This window comes from Eschrichtius robustus, chromosome 10, assembly GCF_028021215.1.
Source record: "Eschrichtius robustus isolate mEscRob2 chromosome 10, mEscRob2.pri, whole genome shotgun sequence".
NCBI classification, from domain to species: Eukaryota; Metazoa; Chordata; class Mammalia; order Artiodactyla; family Eschrichtiidae; genus Eschrichtius; species Eschrichtius robustus.
In genome coordinates this window covers 117,456,242-117,462,241 of record NC_090833.1, presented here as the reverse complement: position 1 = coordinate 117,462,241, position 6,000 = coordinate 117,456,242, and positions in this window count along the sequence as shown.

Below are 6,000 nucleotides of genomic sequence, written 5' to 3'. Positions count from 1 at the left end.
GGGTTCTCCATCGGAATCAGGTCCCAGCAGAAAGCTCACTACACGTGTGCAAGGGAGGGGAAGAAGGGCGGCTTACAAGCGACCCTGGGCTCGCGGGTGTTGAGAAGGAGCTGGCAGCCGGGCCTCCGTCCTCGCTTTGCATCTGCCTTTACGGGGTTTACTGAATGTGCTCCTGGGATATCACTGATAAGGAAATTGGCTTAACCCAAAAGGACGTTTTCGCTTTATGTCTTATAGTGCCCTTGAGTGCTTAAAAAAAGGAAAAAGGTAATTCTATCAAGCTTTCAGTTTTCGCCGGCAGAAGGAATGGGCTCGCCAGGAATGGGATGAGAAGCACGGCCTTGTTCCCGGGGGTCATTTCACGATGAATTACGGGGCTCGAATTCTGTTTTCTCTCTCTATAAACCCCGACCCCAATCTGCTGAGAATATTCATTAGCTCACAGAAGGCAGAGCCCCTGACCATCACCTTGACAGCCCAGGGAGTCACGTGTCCATCCTGCCGGCCCCTCGTGGACTCAGCATCACATCAAGACGCACTTGGAAGACATGGGCTGACCTCTGAAGACTCACCGGCCTCTGCCTGCAGAGAAGCGGCGTTCCCTCCACACAGCAAAGGCCTCAGGGGACCCCAATTCTCTTCGTGACTCGAATCTGTCACTTGGCCCAATTCTTCGATGACGAGGGAAGAAGAAACTATTACAAGAGCAAAGAAGTAATCTCTTTTTTGGCTGTGCTGCATGGCATGCGGGATCTTAGCTCCCCGACCAAGTGTTGTCAAACCCGCGCCCCCTGCGCTGGAAGCGTGGAGTCTTAACCACTGGACTGCCAGGGAATTCCCTTGAGAGGGTTTCTAATATGATTTATCTTTAAATCATGGGCTGGTGCCCCTGAATGAGAAGCTGGACCCAGTATAGCACGTTTCTCTGTTTTTTGGGTGATCATCTAAAAACAGATTTTTTATTCTCTTCAACTGCACTATTACAGTAGCTATTGGCTACATGTGACTATTTCTATTTAAACTTAAATTAATTAAAATGCACTCAGATTAGAGATTCAGTTCCTGGGTCACGGCAGCCACACGTGGCGAGCGGCCCCCGTACCAGACAGCACGGGTATGAGACATCCCATCACTCCCCAGAGCACATGCTCTGATGGATAGCAATGTTCTAGAGAATAAACACTGATACGTTTATTTCTCCCCTACGCTCACCTATATCCCGAATCCCAGACGTTTACCAGCAATCCAAAGAAAACTGTACAGCTGCCTTTAGCCTCTTTCATCAACTAAGTCTTGTGAATTCAAGGCCAGCTGGTTGTGGCAGACTGATTTCCTTCTGAAGAGGGTTTTTCAGACACTCCACCTGCAAAGATGACGGAACTCCTTGAAAGGTGAACTAGAGAATCTGCAGAGAGAGCGAGCTGGAGGGACAGGGCCAGCAAAGACACTATGAATTTTACGTCTTACCTGCTCACTTTCTGCTCCGTGAGGAGGGCTTGGGTTTTTTACTGCTCCTTATCCTCTAGCCCCCGTGGCTCTGCTGAGAGGGTGTGGCACAAAGGCCCCTTGGTTCTGCAGGAAGCTACAGGAGCGTGTGGGGTCTGGGAGGTGGAATCTGCCCAGCAGAGAACCACCTCTGGTTCACCTGGACGATGAGCTCGTGTTGCACACCTGCTCCGTTTCCTGGGTGATGAGGGGGTGGGCTTCCCAACGACTCGGCCGGCGGTTTCCACACCAGGACGCACACAGTGACGGCACCAGCAGAAGCCCTGCTTGGTTCACATATGCCCTCGACCAGACCCCAGTCTGGAGGCTGCACCGTGGGACTCTTCTTTGGTTGATCTTTCCGTGGCTTCGCACCATGGCGGGAGCTTCTTAGGGGTTCTGCAATCAGGATTCATACAGAGGAACCAGCAGAACCTTAGTACTGATCTAGGTATGCGTACCTTCTATTTTGTAGGGACTTTTTCATGGGATCCATTGTACCATGAAACAGGCCAGCTGGTTCTCAAGTTCTCAAAGTAAAAGTCGATCCTTCATGGAAAATCAGCGTCAGGGTTACCCTGGGTTCTTTTTTTTTTTTTTTTTTTAATAAATTTATTTATTTATATGTTTGTTTTTATTTTTGGCTGCGTTGGGTCTTTGTTGCTGCGCGCGGGCTTTCTCTAGTTGCGGCGAGCGGGGGCTACTCCTCGTTGCGGTGCGCGGGCTTCTCACTGCGGTGGCTTCTCTTGTTGCGGAGCACGGGCTCTAGGTGTGCGGGCTTCAGTAGTTGTGGCGTGTGGGCTCAGTAGCTGTGGCTGGCGGGCTCTAGAGCGCAGGCTCAGTAGTTGTGATGCACGGACTTAGTTGCTCCGCGGCGTGTGGGGTCTTCCCGGACCAGGGCTCGAACCCGTGCCCCCCGCATTGGCAGGCGGACCCTTAACCACTGCGCCACCAGGGAAGCCCCTACCCTGGGTTCTTGAAGACAATGTGCTCTGAACACTCAGCAGTGGTGGAAACATGGGATGGCCCTTCTCTTCCTAAACGACGTTCATTTTTCCACCTGCTTCTGAACTCAGCAGTGATCATTCTCTCCAAAGTGGGTATCCCTTGCTCTCTCAATTTCCAAGCTCCCATCTCCCTAAAACACTGTGGATGTCTGCTCCTCCCTTCCAAATCTGTGACCCCCCCCACAGGTCGGGGCCTCAGGTCCTCTGTCCGTCCGAGGGGAGACTTCAGACAGAGGAAGGAAGCTGGCGCAGACCCGTCTTGAACGGTGGAGGCCAGCAGCACGGCAGTTCCCTGCTCTCCTGCCAGAGACACTGCGTCAAACGCGAGCCAAGAGCCGTGCTGCGTGCATCCTTCCCCCTCCTGACGTCTCCCTAAGCGGTAGCACACTCTACCTCATCTCTGTCCTGTCCCTGTGCAGCTCAGAGATGCACCATATCCGCACGTCACGGACGTCCCAGCGGGGATGCTTTTCGTGGTTGTGTAGCTTCTGCTGCACAGATGTCACCAGAGCTCCACCGGTGGGCACTTAGGGCGTGGCCGGTATTTTGCTGTGATAAACAGCACTGCAATGGATAAGGTGCTGGCAGTTTACACTTGACGAATAAGGGCCTCTGGAGGACAGATTCTTAGAATGGGTGAATGCATTTGCAATTTTGATGTTTTCTAGAATGCTCTCCCTAGATGTTTTATCAAATCACGTTCTCATCAGCAAAACAAGTGCTCCTGATTCCTAATTTTTTTAATTTGTTATTATTTTATTTATTTGTTTTCTTTTTTTGGCTGCGTTGGGTCTCAGTTGTGGCACACAGGATCTTCGTTGAGGCACACGGGATCTTTCGTTGCGGCGAGTGGGCTTCTCTCTAGTTGCGGTGGGCAGGTTTTCTCTTCTCTGGGGGCGCACAGGCTGCGGGGCGTGTGGGCTCTGTAGCTGGCGGCATGCGGGCTCTCTCATTGAGGCGCGCGGGCTTGGTTGCCCTGCGGCATGTGGGATCTTAGTTCCCCGACCAGGAATCGAACCCATGTCCCCTGCATTGGAAGGCGGATTCCCTTTCTAATTTTTTTTAAAGTTTCCAACTTTATAGGTGAAAAATATTTCATAGTTATTAACTGCATCTACATTAGAAATATGGTAGAACACCTTTTAATATATTGGCATTTCTTTTTTGAGGAACTGCCAGTTAATACTGGCATCAGGTTGGTGTGGGTGAGAGACCAGACTACAGTCAAGGGGTTTATTCTCACACAGATCATGTCTGGAGACGAGTAGTTCAGGAGGCACGAAGCCTGCAAGGTTATCAGGGTCTCAAGCTCCTCGTTTCTTTCCCCCCGTCATATTAAAATGTGGCTTCCATCTTAAAGGTCACCTAGGCTCAAGGTAGCTGCTGGAGTACCAGCTAACATGTCTACACTGCAGGCTACAAGAAGGAAAAAGAAAACGGCCACAGGGTGTGTGCCTCCTCCCTTTTAAGAAGCCTCACAGAAGCCCCCTTTGACACTTAGCTTCTGTTTCAGCAACAACTCAGTACCGTGGCTGTGTCTGAAGGAAACTGGAAAATGGGGCTTTTTAACTGAGGGCGTTGCCCGGGAATCAGTTAATAAGGGAGAAGAGGGCACTGGGTATTGGGAGGGCACTGGCAGTTTCTGTCCCATATTCTTGGTCAGTTTTACTTTTGGGTTTTCATTCTTACTCTTATTGAGTCCCAGGAGCTCTTTATATATGAAGGAAATTCTCCTTGCCTGTCACAGGAGTTACAAAATTTTTTTCTATTGTTTTCTTTTGACTTTGATTAAGGTCTTTTGTCATGTAGGTATTTTTTCTGTAGTTGAAGGTATCCATGTTTTCTTCTGTATGGCTTCTGGTTTTTGAGTCACATATAGGAAGGTCTCTCCTGGTTTCTTCTGGGACTTTTACAAAGGTCTCATACCCGGAAAGATTCAACTCAAGGTCAAAGCCTTCTGGAACCGAATTTCCTCTCTAAGTTGTGGGCCATAGCAGTGGCAGCTGGCTCACTGACCACTCTGCTACCTCTGGAGACTTAAGGACATCACTCAAGTAGTCTGACCTGTAACCATAGTATGGTGACTTGAAGACCACTGCCACATGCAGGTCTTTCCATCAAGGTTCCTGGGGTCTGGGTGGCTGCAGAGCAACAAGAATTTGCATCCAGTGAGATCAAGGTGCTGTTTAGGATGGAAATTTAAATAGCCAAGTCAGAAAGTTATTACAAGTTATTAACAGAAAGACAAGAGAAATGAGAGAAACATTCCTCTGTAAAAGAGGGAGGGTATTTTAAGGCATTCATAGTTCACACAGGCCACCCCACCAGCTCCTTCTGGTCTCTGGTGACAATCACTTACCACCAAGAACAGAGCCGGGCGTTCACAGGAGTCAGGGAAGGGCAAGCCTGTGCTCAGCTGGACACGGCGAGTCTTGTGTGACACCCCCTCCGTTACTGCGGTTGGTTGGCACATTCTTTTTCTCGGAAAAAAGCAATTCGAATAGGATGCTACCTCGATAAGAACATAGCTTAATTGGTTCAAAACAATTTTTAAAAATTTCACATGGATACACACAACAAGTTGCACAACTTAGTCTAACATCTACTAAAAGCGCTTTCCCAACTTGAATCCTAATGTTGTATAGAGCTCTGGATTGAAATGTTCACCTGAGCTTCTGGAGGCATGAAAACACTGTCCTGTTCTCATTAGGAATAGAAAATTACATGCACCGCAGTTGGAAAACACCACCTTAACTTGTTCTTTCTAAATCCGATTAGACCCAGCAAAGGCTCGTGCATACACCCCAGGAGAGTGTAGTGAAATATCTGAAAGCAGAGGTGAAAACGGTGCACATGTTAAAATAGTGCTAGCTAGCTATTTATTTATTGATTGATTGATTGATTGATTGATTGGCTGTGTTGGGTCTTCGGTTCGTGCGAGGGCTTTCTCTAGTTACGGCAAGTGGGGGCCACTCTTCATCGCGGTGCGGGGACCGCTCTTCATCGCGGTGCGCAGGCCTTTCACTATCGCGGCCCCTCCCGTTGCGGGGCACAGGCTCCAGACGCGCAGGCTCAGCAGTTGTGGCTCACGGGCCCAGCTGCTCCGTGGCATGTGGGATCCTCCCAGACCAGGGCTCGAACCCGTGTCCCCTGCATTAGCAGGCAGATTCTCAACCACTGCGCCACCAGGGAAGCCCAAAATAGTGCTTTTCAAGACAGGGAAATGGCCTCCTCCTCCTCACCTTCGCCCAGTAGGGAGACAGGGTAGAAACAGGGGGAAACTAAACGATCACCGACTTGCCCAGGTGGTTACAAAGGTAGCTTTCGGCAAAAGCTCTCATACAACCTACAACTCCTGATTCTTAATTCTGACACTTTGATAGCAACTAAAAGTTAAATTAGGAAAATACTTTTTTAACCCGATAGACGCAGTCTTTTTAAACTTACGACTTGCTGGCTTTCCATGGGGGTTAAAATCACAGTGAGTGTGAAGATGATGTGCCCACGC